At 42.5% G+C, this 16,061-nt stretch overlaps 1 long non-coding RNA gene across 2 annotated transcripts; it reads right to left on the bottom strand.

The window, feature by feature from the left end:
- Nucleotides 1–13,622: 13,622 nt before the first annotated feature.
- Gm36148 lies at nt 13,623–15,448 on the bottom strand. 2 transcript variants are annotated; one of them, XR_373467.3, is made up of 5 exons: nt 15,372–15,448; nt 14,927–15,020; nt 14,375–14,497; nt 14,206–14,270; nt 13,638–14,119 (listed from the first exon to the last, which is right to left on the bottom strand). It is a non-coding gene; the product is annotated as a predicted gene, 36148 (long non-coding RNA). The 2 variants fall into 2 exon arrangements; XR_865486.2 differs by lacking the exon at nt 14,206–14,270 and having other exon boundaries at nt 13,623–14,119.
- Nucleotides 15,449–16,061: the final 613 nt, after the last annotated feature.

The raw sequence follows: 16,061 nt of genomic DNA, 5'->3' as shown, positions 1-16,061 counted from the left end.
AAATGATCAGCCATGCTGCTCTCAACACTTGAAACAGATCCCCACCCTACCTGCCCGCGACATCCTGTGCTGACTTTTCTCAGCCCTTTCTGCAGCGGTGGCACGCTGCTGCGGCGTGGCTTCCACCGTTTGCACCCCAGAACTTGACAGTGTGACTTCCGTAGCCTCAAAGCTACCGCAACTGCTCTCTGAGTTGCCCCTAACCGCCAGTTCTTCACCTTTTGTTGTTGTGCCGTTCAGCCCTCTTCCTATAGTTTTGTTCCTGCTGGACGCCAGCCCTTGTTGACGTTTTATAACACTGAGCTTGCCTTCATTCCGTGTGTCCTAGCCGTTCCCGCTTTCCCAAGGACATTATACTGAAGAGTAGCTTAATTTTCTTTTGTTTCTAACCAGAACTTTTAGCATGCTAACGTCTCTTCCTCTCTTTAAGAAGACTCTTGTGGCATTGGTGAGATGAATAAAGGCCCTTGCCACCAAGCCAGATAATCTAAGGTCAATTTCGAGAACCCACGTGGTAGAAGGAGAGAACCAGCTCCCATAAGTTGTCCTTTGACCTCAGCACTTACATCACAGTAGTATGTGTGGGCAATAAATAAAATATAGAAACTTCCTCCTTAAGCTCCTTTCCGAGTTCCACCTGTCTTTTACTGTCTCTCTCCATTTGCAGTGGCTCTGAATTGTCACAGTCTTCCTGTCTATGTAGTTTTGCATCTTGCATTTTCAAGACCATCCTAGCATTTGATGCTGTTTGACTCTTCCAAACACTCTCTCCCCTCTTCACTTGCCAGTTTTCCTTTTAACCCTACTCCTCAACAACTAGATTCTCCTTTATCTAACTCCTGTGCAGGAGTCATCTGAGCCCGGATCCTCCACAATCCTACTGTAATCTCTTGCCCTAGGTGGTCTCATCCTCTTCTACTGGCTTCAAATGCCTTCTCTCAGACACTCCAGTCTTAGTTAGGTCTCACCCTGGGACTCTGAATTCCTCTTCCCAGCAGCCTCTGCTCCGGGTCCGTTTGGCTAGATGCTCAGTGTGTAGTCTTACTCACCTCGAGTTCTCATATCCCTTCCTCCCACGGTTCTTAGCTCAGTAAAGGGTCAGGACATCATTCAGATACATTGGGAACCGAGTCCACTTCTGATACCAATTAGGCTCCCCTGGATTGCCTGCTTCCTGAAAACTTGGGTGTATGAGCTGTGTCCCCATGCCTTCTCCACCAGTCTTTTAAGCTGCCTTCGTCTCTTGCCTGGAGTCCTGCAGTGGCCACTACCCACATCCTCTAAAACTGCCCCTGCCTCACTCCAGTCTATTTGCCAGTCAGATTCAGTTAGATCACTGCCTTTCCTAAAGCCCTGCAAGTGGCTTCCCTTTTGCTTCATCAACACTGGCTTTAGCACCATTCTCTGGACTTGTCTCTTGTCCCTCCTCCATCTGTCTCCTTTACTTTCTGTTCCCCAGCCGTATTTACTAGTCTCTTTATTTGCAGGCTCTTCTCCCGCTTTCCCTCCCAAGTCAGGCTCTCACCTCCAGGCTTTGCTCTTGTCATCCTCTTTCCCCAGAATGCTTTACTCTTACCAAGACATAGACTATCACTGTCTCTTCTGATTCTTCACTCCTGTGATTCTTTGTCCATTCTTCTTGTAGCATGTTTCTATAGCACGAGTCCCTCTACCTTTTAACTGCCTGCTTCCCTTCTTTCCCATCCCCAGGAACATGATGTCATGATGTCTAGAATACAGCAGGGCTCACTAAATGTTTATTGAACAAACAATGAGTTTCTGTATGGTTCCAGATTTATATATATATATTATATATATCATCTTTGGGTTCAAATGCTGACTCTTAGTGAGCATGGCTTGTTATAATAAAGCATTAGCAGCTTGTAAACAAGTTTCTCCCAGTTCTAGAATCTGGAAGTCTGAGAGCAAACTACCAGTATGGGCAGGCTCTGAATGTGTCCATCGTCAGGAGTGCAAGTGGGCATCTTCTCCATGTAGCTTCACAATGTGAAAGAGGTCAAGAACTCTCAGGTTCCTTTTGTAACGGTACTGATTGGGTGGAAAGATGTGTCAGCAATTAAGAGCAATTGCAGAGGAACCAGGTTCCTTTCTAGCGCCCACATGGCAGCTTGCAACAGCCTGTAGCTGCAGTCCCAGGGGATCTTGTGCTCTCTGCTCCCTCAACCTGTACAACTTTACAGTTGACCTGAGTGGGGTGACAGGAAATGAAGAAATGATGGGCACACAGAATGAAAATCTGGGATGGGCTAGGTCTGTGCTTGGATGAAGATGTACCACCAACAGCTGGGGCATAGCACATTTATTATATACAGCACAAAAGAGGGGGGCTGTCGGGGAGCAGTCTGGGGCTGCAGTCATAGGCATGAGGAAGTTGCAGTAGCTACTTTCTGCATGTACTGGTCTTAGCTAAATGACAACCGTTTGTCAGTGACCATCCATACCTAGGACAAGGGGAGGGCCTTGCCATTCCCATGGATCTGAGGTCTTGGTGTCCTTAATATGGCTATGCTCCTCTCAACAATACATACACTCAGGATTTCACTCCCCATTCTCTTATGGCTCCTATGGGCACCAGGCACATACTTAATGCATATAAATACATATATGCAGGCAGAGACATATTAAATAAGTCTTTAAGGTTATTATACTGGCTAGTTTTTTGTCAATTTGACACAAACCTAGACATACCTGGTAAGAGAGTCTCAGCTGAGGAATTGGCTCGATCAGACTGCTCTGTGGGCATGTTTTGGGGGCATATTCTTAATTAATGATTGATGTGGGAGTGTCCAGCCTACTGTGGGCGGTTCCACTCCTAGGCACATAGTACTAGGCTATATAAGAAAGCAAGCTGAAAGCTGGGCGTGGTGGCGCACGCCTTTAATCCCAGCACTTGGGAGGCAGAGGCAGGCGGATTTCTGAGTTCGAGGCCAGCCTGGTCTACAAAGTGAGTTCCAGGACAGCCAGGGAAACCCTGTCTTGAAAAACCAAAGAAAGAAAGAAAGGAAGGAAGGAAGGAAGGAAGGAAGAAAGAAAGAAAGAAAGAAAGAAAAAAGAAAGAAAGAAAGCAAGCTGAGTAATATGTTGGTGGGTAAGATTTCAGTGTGAACACAAATATTTGATTTGTTGTACTAGTTCAGCCACTTAGCTAATGACACTGGGTAAATTGCTTACTCTTGTGACTCTGTCTCCCATCTGTAAAATAAAGTAGCACCTACGTCATAATGCTGTTGTGAAGCTGAAATAAGATAATTAAGGTGTACTAAGCACAGTGTTTCATGTGTCTTGAATTCATAAAAGTGTTGGCTACTACTAACTTTATTTGGCTTTCTTGTTCTTATGTCAAACGTTTTTTAAGCATTTAGGTTTGTCGTCATCCTGATATTTTTCTTACTCTGGCCTTATAGATAATCCTAACATCTTACAATTGCCTGTCCATGCCATAATACCCTTTGGGATCATTTGTTTTGTTTTATTGTCAGCTTAACACAAGCTAGAATCTGGGAAGAAGGAACCTCAACTGAGAATACAACATTTTCTTGGTTAATGATTGACGGGAAGGGAAGGCGGCAGCCCACTGTGGGCAGTGTCATCCCTACTCAGGTAGCCCTGGACTGTATAAAAAAGCAACCTGAACAAGCCATTGGAGAGCAAGCCATTAAACAACATTCCTCTATGGCCTGGGCTTCAGTTCCTGCCTTGAATTCCTGCCTTCTCTTTGTTGAACTATTGACCTGGGAGTTGTAAGCTGAAATAAACCATTTCTGCTCCAAGTTGGTTTGGAGGCAGTATTTATCACAGCAATAGGAAACAAACTAAGACACTTGCCAAACTTTTAACCTTAGTTTAACCTTGTTTTTTTTTTTTTTTTTTTTTTTTTTTTTTTTTTTTTTTTTTTTTTTTTTGTGCACCTTTCCCTTTTATTCACATTGACCTCTATTTAGGCCTTATTTGTTCCACATTTTGTCAAATTCTAAAGTGCCTTCTAAAGCAGGCCTGTCTGGTCTTTTCCACCTGGATCATACTATCAGACCAGTGGGACTCAGTTAAGTCATGTTCTTTTCTGTCTAGTGGCCTCTGTACCCAGGTGAACTCATTCATACCAGGCAAGTTATTTTGCTGTACTTTTGGGCACCATCTAAATTTGAAATCCAGCCTCCTCATGTATACCCTGCTTTAGCTTCAGTCTGTACATCTTAGACACAAACCAGGAATGCTAAACTTTCAAACACACAATTTGTGTGCCTGGGACTTGAAGTCACCTCTATTTTTCAAATTCAGTCTCTTGGAAGATAAGGTCCATATTAGGGGTGAAGAAAGAGATGAAAGTAGGCCATGTGGATAGAACTTGACACAGTAAAAGATGCAGTATCTTCAAAGAGGTGCAGGAGGGGGGAACATCCCCTGAGATGAGTATAAAAGGCTTCAAGCAGAAAGTGTACTTGAGAGCTTTTCTCTAACCACAGCTTCCTTTTTCTGTTATTTTCCTCTCTTGCTTCTGCTGTTAGACCTAATTTTCACAAACTTCATGGGGTTCAAGTTCCTTGAACCTGCCTATTCCAATTCATCACTTCTATGGCTTGATTTTCTTTCCTATCTAACCCCAAGGCCAGGACAATCTACTTCATTCAAGTTAAAATTCTCTGTTGAACACCAACTTTGTACCATGTACTTTTCTAGAAATTGGAGGGACAACAGTGAATAGAACTTATTGTCTCTGCTCTCACAGGGACCAAAATATTCAAACTGTCTGCTTTTTCTTCATTCTTTTGTATTGTCAACCAGTATCATGATGGCACCCATTGCCCATCATGCCTTTGGTGTCTATGTTCACAACACTTAAGCTTTCATCTTACAAAATCACTCTCTCAAACTGTGGCTCATTTAAACAACACCCTCCTCCCAACACCAACACATCTATCCACTTAGATATTGTCTTTTATGTTCTCCCAGGAGGCAGAACTTGAGGGAAAAGCCTCCGTACTATTTTCTTAGAGAGCAGAATCTCAGGACATTGGAGAAAAGAACAGGTCAGGATTCAGTCAAAGGCATGCTTACACCACTCTCCCTCCATCTCAGTGATGCACACCAACTTCTATTTTGTGTGGATGTCCAACTCTTTCAAGATGCATCGCCTGCCTGGGCACAAGGCAGAGTGCTATTGGGTCTACTGCAAGAGGTCAGTTGTTCAGCAGCTGTAGGACAGTAGCCAAAGGCCCCAAAGAACCACAAGCAAAGCTGGGACCATCTAAGGTACAACAAATGGTTACTAGACTTTAAATTCAATCTGTTCAAAATACAGTGGTTATTTCATCACGTAGCTTTAGCCTTTCCTGTCTTACTTAGGTTAAAATGTTGGCTCACTGATAGAACCTATCTTTGTTCCACATCTCACCCAAAAGGAAACCTTGGTACCTTAAAGATATCTGGGTACACATGAGCCTGGTCCATATCAACCTTCATCTCTTTCCTGGATTGTTACAAAGCATCTTGAGAAACCTGCCATGGCATCCCTTACTTCTTCCTTTTGGTACGTTAAACTGTTCCCTTTATACTCAAAAGGTTTTTTTTTTTTTTCAAAGAGCCAACACTGTCATATCCTCCCAATCTTTCCACCAAGTGGGTCTGAAGTTTTATTGGGGCTTTTCTCTTGTCTGTTTTGAGTCAGTTTATTTTCTTGGTTACTTCCACAATCAAAATGAAGACAAGGGATTTTTCATCTAATTTAGTAAAATTTAAGGACGAATACAACAATTGAAATCTTAAATATTTCTCTTTAAGAGCCTCAACAACATGAATGGCACAAATGTCTCCAAAACAAAATAGTAAACCATGTAATTCACCATTGCCTCTTATATGTACAATGTCTTAATTCTATATGCACAATGTCTTAGTTACTTTTTTATCGCTGTGAAGAGACACCACGACTAAGGCAACTTATAAAACATTTAATTTGGAGCTCACAGTTCCAAAAAGTAGTAGAATTCATGATCATCATGACAAAGAATATGGTAGCAGGCAGGTAGGCATGGCACTAGAGCAGTAGCTGACGGACAGTGTATGTTCTATTGCTGAGAAGGGACACCATGACTGTAGCAACTCTTTTTCAAAGGAAGCATTTAATATGGGGCTGGCTTACAGTTTCAGAGGTTTGGTCCATTATCATCATGGTGAGGAAAATGACAGCATGCAGACAGGCATTGTGCTGGAGAAATAGCTGAGAGTTCTACATCCAGATCCATAAGCAGAAGGAAGAGAGAGACACACTAGGCCTGCCTTGGGTGTTTGAAACCTCAAAGCCCACCCACAATGACACACTTCCTCCAAGACCACACCTATTCCAACAAGGCCACCTTCTAATCCTTCCTAAACAGTCCCACCAACTGGGAACAAAATAGTCAAATATATGGGGCTCTGAGGAGCATTTCCATTTAAACCACCACATACATGTATTTATCTATTAGAGATTTCTAATTACACATTCATTCACTTGCTCACATGCTTTATCCCATGAAATCTTTGAAGGCAAAGCTTATGTTATTGAACTTGTTTCACTAGTAACTGGCACATAATAGATGTTCAAGATTCCTGACTTCAACAGTGTTTCTTGAATGAGAGAGTGAATGGGTGGTTAGAGTTTCCCTTGGGGGATGTGCCCTATGGAGACATTTCAAACATCTGGTTCATTCACCACTGCTTCCCCTGCAGGGTAGATGGATGTGTGGGACTATTTATTCATAGTTGAAATTAGTGTAAGGAGGGAATGTTATAAATGCTTAATAAGTCATCTGTGATTTTGACTTTCAATACAGAGAAATCACTGATCTATTCACAACTATTATTGATCTGTTTACCAGTTACCCTTTTCCCCCATTAATTCATGTGTTGTATCTTAATATATATATATATATATATATATATATATATATATATATATATATATATATATATACACACACACACACACATTCACACATACACATACATGAGAGAGAGGTGGGGTAAGATGAATGAGAATTAGAAATTAAAAACCCCAGGAGTATCAAAAACCCTTTATATCTACCTCTTCTTACAGCTTTAGTACAATTTTTCTGTTGTTCTAGTTCCTTTTTTTGGAGGTAAATTCTCAACCAGATTAATTCCCAGGGTTCTACTCTTATCAAGAAAAACATTTCACTGAGGCTGGCATGTAAGTTCAGAGATTTAGACCATTACCATCATGGCTAGAGGCACAGTTGCATGCAGACAGACAAGGTGCTGGAGAAGGAGCAAAGAGTTCTACATCCAGATCCTCAGGCAGCAGGAAGAGAGACACAGGGCCTGGCTTAGGCTTCTGCAACCTCAAAGCCCACCCCTAGTAACACACTTCCTCCAAAAGGCCACGCCTACCTCAACAAGGCCACACCTCCTAACAGTGCCACTCCCTGTGACCAAGCATTCAAATGAGTCTATGGGGCCCATTCTTATTCAAACCCACCATCTTAATGTAGATAAATCTTTGAGAATAATAAGGCCTTTCTCGTGCTGGTGAGCTTAACCCAGAGAACTTAGATGCTGGATTATTAGTGGTCAACAGATTGAGCCTGAGCTGGTGGCTCTTGAATTTGTTGTCTCACACTGATATGAGACATAAACAGACAAGGGAGTTAACGAAGTGAAGTTTATTAAGGAAAAACAGGAAAGACTCTGGAGAGTGGATGGAATCCCAAGAGAGAGACTGCTGAGTGGTGTAGTTCAGCAGCCTTTTCTGAGAACAGTGGCAGAATGGACAATGACTGAGGTACTTTTTATTAAGTTAATTCTCTGGGCATGTTGCTGGCTAAACCAATGGGCATTTGTATACACACACACACACACACACACTGTGCATGTCCCTGGTCCGACTAAGGAGCTGATCATGTGCTCTTCACCCAACAGCCAAGGGCATCATCATATATCATGATGATTTCTGTTCATTTTCTTTTGACCTTGGTATACTAGTCATGGTTCTCTAGAGTCACAGAACTTATGGAATGTCTCTGTACATTAAGGGAAATTATTAGAATGACTTATAGCCTGCAGTCCAACTAACCCAACAATGGGAATCCAAGAATCTAGTAGTTTCTCAGTCCCATGCGGGTAGGTGGTTTAGCTGGTCTTCTGTATAGGCTGGAATACTGAAGAAGTAGGTTCTAACAGATGTGCTGGCAAGTAAGTGCAAGCAGCCAAAGGAGAGAGAGCCTTCCATCTTCCATTGTCTTTATATAGGCCTCCAGCAGAAGGTATGACCAAGATTAAAGGTGTGTACCTCCATGTCTGGATTTGGAACTTGCTCTGTCCAAGGCTGGCCCTGAACTAGAGAGATTTGCTTTTCTCTATCTCCTGGGATTAAAGGCCTATACTATGTTGCCTAGGCCTCACGATCTGGATCAAAAGTGTGTGTCAAGATCTGGGTCAGACCTGTGTCTTCCAGCTTCAAGATCTGGATCACGGGTGTGCCCTCCATTTCTGGATTGTAGTTCATTCCAGATGTAATCAAGTTGGCAATCAGGAATAGCCATCACACTTGGATATGTCTGTTAGCTGTTAATTAGAATATTCTCTCTTTATCCTCACATTTTTAGGCTTGTGCTCCACAGAGACTCTTGTACTTACAGACTGTAGGGAGCTGACTCTTGCCTCCTTCCTGCTTCCTCCCATCTCCACCCTTCTGCTCATTTTCTCTGCCTGTCTCTCCCTTTCTCACTGTTATATGACCTGGGAAAATGTGAACAAATATCTCTTCATCTGAGAGAGAGAGAGAGAGAGAGAGAGAGAGAGAGAGAGAGAGAACTTACGTCTAGCTTGTTGACTTATAGGAATACCAGTAACCAGAAGGCAATTGCATCATCATAAGCCATCCCCAATGTGGCTGACAGCTGCAGCTTCAGGCACCTCCCCCATACCTGTTCACTGCTTATATAACCTTGGAGAGCAGCCTTGTGAATCTTAGAAATTTCTGAGTTTCTCAAGCCTTACATGTTGCCTTAGCTTCTAGAGTCTTAGCTCCTGGCTCTGGGAGGCTGTGATTCAGTATCTACACAACACTTGCTTTCTTTTTCTTCATAGTACCATTGCTTTCCAGTGTTCTATATGCTAATTCAATTATTGTTTATTGTTTTCATTCTGCAGGATAGGCACTACCCCACAATTCCTACTTTATCTATAATATCTAAAAGAGTGGCTGATACATAGGTAATACCCAAATATTTGTTGAATGAATGCCGCTAAAGCTCAAACTTTAACCTTCTGGCTGTTTGGTGCACTCAGCAGGTCTCCCTCAGATGGAACAGGCCTGGCTTGGGTACATCTATATTTTCTGTATTGCAGCCAGAATCCTGTTGGCTCTACCAAGGCGTTGCCTTCCTGAGGACCCGATTCTGACACAGCTGGGTTATATTTAGAAGTTTTGTTTCCATTCCATAAAATGTGAAAGATAAGACCTCATGGAAGTGTTTTGGACTCCCCATGTCTCCGGATCAGAGCTGCAGAAGGGATCAGCGGGATTCTGGTTGCTTTGCAGGGTTATTTCAAGGATGATTTCAGATGGTAACGTGCAGGTGCTGCTGCCTTCTCTGCTGTCTCTCCAACGGAAAACAGTGCCTTAAGTCAAATGGTCCATTATCCTTCTTGAAAATTCTTAAAAGGCCAATGGTTGGCAATTAAAACAGTAATAGTAACAAATAAAGATTTCCTGACTGTCTTCTTTGTGCCAGCTACTGCTCCAGACTCGTACATATATTATCTCATTTGCTTGTCATAACAATGGAGTGAAAGAAAATAATGATATTGGGAATACTTCATAGCTGAAGGACCAGAGGTCATAGAGGAAGTATGTCTGAATCCTTAGAGTTGGCACATGACAGTCTCTCTGTAGAGTTTATACACTTGTGTGCTCCAAGCCCTGCTGGTAAAATGCAGCAAGAGTCAGGGAAAGGGAAGCTTGCTTTGAAAAGCAAGCAAAGAAATTCCATGACTTGGAAGAACCATAGCAACGGAAACACTGTCTTCTCAAGTGAGCCCTGTTGAATTTCCCCTGCTTGATACTAGAAGCAGGTGAAAGACCTCTCAGAGACCCTGTTACTCTTCCTAGCAAAGAAGCAGGCTGTTTGCAGCCCTCTTCCCAAGCTCTTCCTTCATCTTGGCTGCAGGAGCCCCTGCTCTTTAGTTGAGTTCTGAGAGGTGTTGTTGACAGAGAGAACCCTACCTAAAACCTGTCTCCTGGCCCCATGCCAACCAGCAGTTTAATTTGGCTTAGATGCCTGAACTCTATTCCCATCAGAGCCCCTGCCACAGTTACTTTTTATGGTTTGCCTAATGTCTAGTAACTCTAAACTCCGTGAGGGCAGACAGCACACATGCCTTATTCATCAAATCCCTCGTGCCTAGCATGGTATTGGCACGTAGGAAGAGTTTAGCAAATTCTTTTTAAATGAATGGAAGGGGTATTTCTATAGAATATCTGCAATCATACTTAGATGTTTCACATTTTCTGTGGCTGACTAGTCCCACCTTTTTTGAGAAACAGTGAATCTATTTTAGAAATAGTGACGCTCTTCTTCTTTAGGCTGCCTTCTAGCTATTGGGTTTTCTTTTTTTTAAATATTTTTTTATTACATATTTTCCTCAATTACATTTCCAATGCTATCCCAAAAGTCCCCCATACCCTCCACCCCCCCACTCCCCTACCCACCCATTCCCATTTTTTTGGCCCTGGCGTTCCCCTGTACTGGGGCATATACAGTTTGCGTGTCCAATGGGCCTCTCTTTCCAGTGATGGCTGACTAGGCCATCTTTTGATACATATGCAGCTAGAGTCAAGAGCTCCGGGGTACTGGTTAGTTCATAATGTTGTTCCACCTATAGGGTTGCAGATCCCTTTAGCTCCTTGGGTACTTTCTCTAGCTCCTCCAGCTATTGGGTTTTCAAATTGTGGCCTCGTTGTCAATGGCTTTGGTCTTCAATTTCCTCTTCTTTCTGTGAAAATGCTTAATAGACTCATAGACGATCTGACTGTGAGCTTGAGAATAGTTTAGAACTTGCAGCTATAAATGATTTTTTTTAAAAAATATTTTAAAATAATTTATGCATACAGTTGTTTTTCCTGCATGTATGTGTATGCATCGCATGTATGCCTGGTGCCTGGGGAGGCTCAAGGAGGGCACAGGATTCCTTAAAACTAGAATTACCGGAGTTGTGGAGCACCATGTGCATGCTGGGAATGGAACCAGGTCCTCTGCAAGAGCAGCAAATGATCTTAACCATCGAGTCAGCTTTCTTGCCTTATAAGTCACGTTTTAAAAAATGTGTTGCATCACTGCATCTTTTCTCATCCTTGTCTGCTGGCTCACAGCTAGCACCCAGTTACTAAGTGGTATGCATGGTTTTCAGAATCTTTACATGCACTTCTTTTAAAAACACGTTTCATGTCCCTTACTTCCTTTTCCACTTTTGTTCATGTTATTCTCATATTTACTGTTAGCTTCTTCCTCAAGCACTAGTGGGGTTTATAAAAAACATTTCTGGGGGGGTCAGTCATAACCTCATGAATGGCTTGAGGGCTTTATTGAGATTGGGTTATTTCTATTATGATATCTATGCTCTTAGTATATTTATATCAGAAATAGATGTGAGAAGCGTCTCTGTGATTGGGGTCAGGGCAGAAACTATTTGGGCTCCTGGTCAAGCAAAGTGGTCGACTGCATGCTTTTGCTCTGCTTTTCCTGACCTTGTGTGAGGCAGAGCAGGGGTCTCCCTGAAGTTGTACAAACCCAAGGCTTCAAAAGCCTCATCTATCCATGAAGATAACAAAGTAAGAAACTGGAGAGTTCCACATGGACCTTAGGTATCTTTAAATACGTATGCAGTCTTCAAAGCAGCTAGAAGACAAGTATCCTCATGGCCCTACAAGCAGCAGCAACAGCATTATACAAATGCTGACCCAAAAGAACAGGGTCTCAGTGCCCCAGGGCTTAGCTTACTATTAATGGATATGTATGTGCTGTCTGCTGGGCCTTGTCTCGCTGCTTGCTCCATCTTCTTCAAAGGAAAGAAATAGCCATTCAAACACCTCCCACAGCAGCCTACTCTTAGAGTCTGCAGAACACTTTCCAAGGACAAGGTCACTGTGACTGCCTCAGACACTGACACTGGAATGTTCTTCACAGATGATCATGTCCTAATTGCTAAAACTTCTAAATATTTATGTTATCTGGTAGAAAGTATTTTTTGTAGATATTATTGAGTAAGGACTTTGAAATAGGCAATTCTCATGGGATGAGTGGCTAGACAATCACAACAATCCTTATAAAGAAAAAGAGGAGTGGAAGTCAGAGAGGAGGAATCAGGGTTTGCTCTCCTGTTAGCATTGGAGATGGAGCATGAGGCCATGAACTAAGAAGCAGACAGCTTCCAAGGGCTAGAAAAGCCAATAGAAACAGTGTCTGGTAGAATTTCCAGAAGGTGAGCAGATCCACCTACTATCTTGATTTTAGCATAATGAGATGAATTTTGCACTTCAACCCTTCAGGACTTTAAGTAATAAACATGTTTTGTTTTTAAGCCATTAAGTTGGTGTTAATTAGTTACACTGTCAATTAGAAAATAATGCAAACCCCCCCTCCCATTAACATGGGAGCAGGAACGGAAATAAGAGCCCCTGAGATAACTTATCTCAATTGGAAGATAGGAAGTGGATGGAGGAACACAGCAGACCCAGCAGAGTAGGCAGCCAGTGCCTGAGCTTGTAAAAGGAGCTGGAGACCACATCTTCAAACCATTCCCAGATGCAGGAAAGGAGCACACAAGCATGGGTAAGGAGCATTCACTTGAAAGTTATGAAGTCAGCTAGTAAAGTTCTGATGGTAGACATGTTCTCTCCTGTTGTGAGAGAGACACAAGAAAGGTCTTCCATTCGAAGCTTCTGCTCATTTGCCAGTTTCCTTCAGTGATGCCCAGTTGTAAAGTCCTGGTCATGCACACAGATCACCACTGGGTCATTTTAGTGCCTTGTTCTTTCTTATTTAATTAGTTTTAAATTTGGTTTATTTTTATTCTATGGGTATGAATGTTTTATCTGTGTGTGTGTAAGTGCAGTATGTGTATGTAGTGCCTCGTCTAGAAGCTAGAAGAGAGCTTTAGAGACCCTGAAACTGGAGTTAGAGATAGTTGTGAGTCACAATGTGAGTGCTAGAAACTGAACCCTGGTCCTTTGCAAGAGAACAAGTATTCTTAACACTAAGCAATCTCTCTAGCACAATCTTACTTTCTTCCTCCAAAAGATTTATTTTTAATTATGTGTATTTGTGTGTGTGTGTGTGTGTACCTATGGAAGCCAGAAGGAGATGTGTTTTCTCTGCCCCCGGAGCTGGAGTTGTTAATAGAAGCATTAGGAAATGGGAGAAAATAGCAATGATTTCAAGTATTGTCTCAAGTCCAACGTTCTGTTGCTTCCAGACAATGAGGCCCTGCTGACCAAAAACTTCCTTTCAAGAAGCCACTAGGAGCTTTGCAACCCCAAAGCAGGGAGTAAATCTGTCACCCTAGGCTATCATGCAGTAACAAATTACACAAGTATTCCACAACTCATGTTAACCGTTTATTTCTTACCCAACAGGTCTGATATGTAGGTAATTCTCCTCTTTGCTGTTCTCATAATGGAATCCAAACCAATGGGTCTTGCCTTTGAATGAAACATTGCTAATTTTGTGAAGGGATAAGGATAATTATATAATCTATTTCTTAAGCTTATATGTAGAATTGACACATCATTGGCCAAAGCAAATCACATGGTCACTTCTGAGTTCCACTAGACAGGGATATAAAAATCAAGAGCAAGTCAGATATCATGGAAGAGAAAATGTAATTCCCATGAAGAGAGAAATGATGAGTATTTTGAATAGTCAATCTCAAAGGCAGTTCTTGTGGGGAAAAAGAGAAAGAAATAGTCAGGACATCTGTGTAACAGGTTCAGAAAGGACTTGGCATGCAGTGGGAAGAAGTATGAGAGTTCAGAGGTGCAGTATTCCTGTGTGCAGCTCTGCTGCCGGGCATGGCTCCCACACAGCTGCCTTTCTGGTGGGCACTGAAAGACAAGAGAAGGGTGAAGTAGAGGGTGGGACGGCCATTTTCCAGTCAGCTTTCCTTTCATTAAATGAATTTTTATCTCACCCGCCACATAATACAGTTGTTTACACGTGCTTCTTATTCTCCACCCTGCCCCTTTGCTGAGACTTCTGGAAAGAAGCCAGAGAAGGCCATGAGCAAACAGGGTTAGTGACCCTGAGATGCTGAGCTTTGCAGTGATAACAGGTCTACCATTTTATAATCCTGTACGTACTCTGCTTATGACCATGCTAGTCTCCATCTGAAACGGGTAGTCAAATACCCAAGGCTGGTAGGAATCACACAAAGCAAGAGAGAGCATCTTGCCTCGGGCTTTATCCATGCCACGCAATGTTTCCTGAAATAAAGCAGAGAGCTAAGTCCACATTGATTGCCGCTTGGATTGGAGAACTAGTCCTTTACACTGGTCGATATAAACTAAAGTTTATCATGGAATGTATTTTAGAAAGACCAGAGAATATTTAAGAATAGTTGAGGTTTCTTCCAGTATATAAATAAAACTGGTCAAATGGTCAGTGTCTTAGTGTTTGGATGGTATTGCTGTGAAGAAACAACACAACCATGACAACTCTTATAAAGGCAAACATTGGGCTGGTGAGATGGCTCAGCAGTTAAGAGCACTGACTGCTCTTCTGGGGGTCATGAGTTCAAATCCCAGCAACTACATGGTGGCTCACAACCATCCTTAATGAGAAACAACAATAATAATAATAATAATAATAATAATAATAAAATAAAGGCAAACATTTAGTTGGGGTCGGCTTACAGTTTCAGGTGTTTAGTCCATTATGCAGGAAGACATGGTTCAGGAGAAGCAGGACTTCTACATCTTGATCCACAGGCAGCAGGAGACTATATCACTAGACATATGTTTTTAAAATTAAATGTATTTATTTATTCACTTTACAACTCAATATCAGCCCTTCCTCTCTTCCCAGTACCCCTTCACATAAGTCCTCCATCCATTCCCCTTAGATGGAGAAGCCCCATCCCATTCCCATCCCCCAATTCCCCACCCTGCACATGCAGTTGCTGCCCATCCTTTAGGCACTAGACTAGAACTAGGACCTGGCTCATCCTCTCCCACTGAGGCCAGACAAGGGTGTCCATTTAGGGGTGTGGGATCCAGGGGCAGGCAGGTAGGCAACAGGCTCAGGGACAGCCCCTGCTCCAGTTGTTTGGGGGACCCACATGAAGACAGAGCTGCTTACCTGCTACCCATGTGGGTAGCTGGACATATCTTGAGCATAGGAGACTCACCCCCACAGTGACACTCTTCCTCTAACAAGGCCACACCTATTAATAGTATCAGTCCTCATGGGCTAAGCATTCAAACACGAATCTATGGGAGCCTTACCTATTTAAACCACCACAGGCAATAGCTCAGTCTTAACACAGGAGTTCATGTGTCTCTAGATAAAACGGTTCTGTGCTTGGGTTTGTTGTCATGAGAGATGTTTTGGTAACACTGGAAGATATCGATCAGAGCAGATTTACACCCTAGCAGGAATCCTGATTAGCCAAACCCAGGTATGGGATACTATGTACGGAAAACACAGCCAGGGTCTACATTTGAGAGGGGTAACATTATGTTTAGCCTGTAGTGTTGAGTTCCTGGGCTTCCTCTAATTAATCATGTGGAGGTATCTGACGTATGTGTTCAGACACTTAGAAAGACTTTCTCAAGTTTTCATTTTCTGTTACACTTGCATCAGTGACATCTATCTACGAATAGGGTGAAGGCGAAGATCATTGTATTTAAAACTCCTCCCATCAAGGCTTGGTTCCTCCTCATACACCCTTTTGCAGCAATTTAAGAGACATTTTTCATTTGTGTAGTGACAATAGGAAGGGAGAAATACATTTCTATTTTGCTTCTACTTTGAAACTTTATTTCTGTT

Source organism: Mus musculus, chromosome 1 (genome assembly GCF_000001635.26).
Source record: "Mus musculus strain C57BL/6J chromosome 1, GRCm38.p6 C57BL/6J".
Lineage (NCBI taxonomy): Eukaryota > Metazoa > Chordata > Mammalia > Rodentia > Muridae > Mus > Mus musculus.
This window is presented reverse-complemented; position numbering and strand designations above follow the sequence as displayed.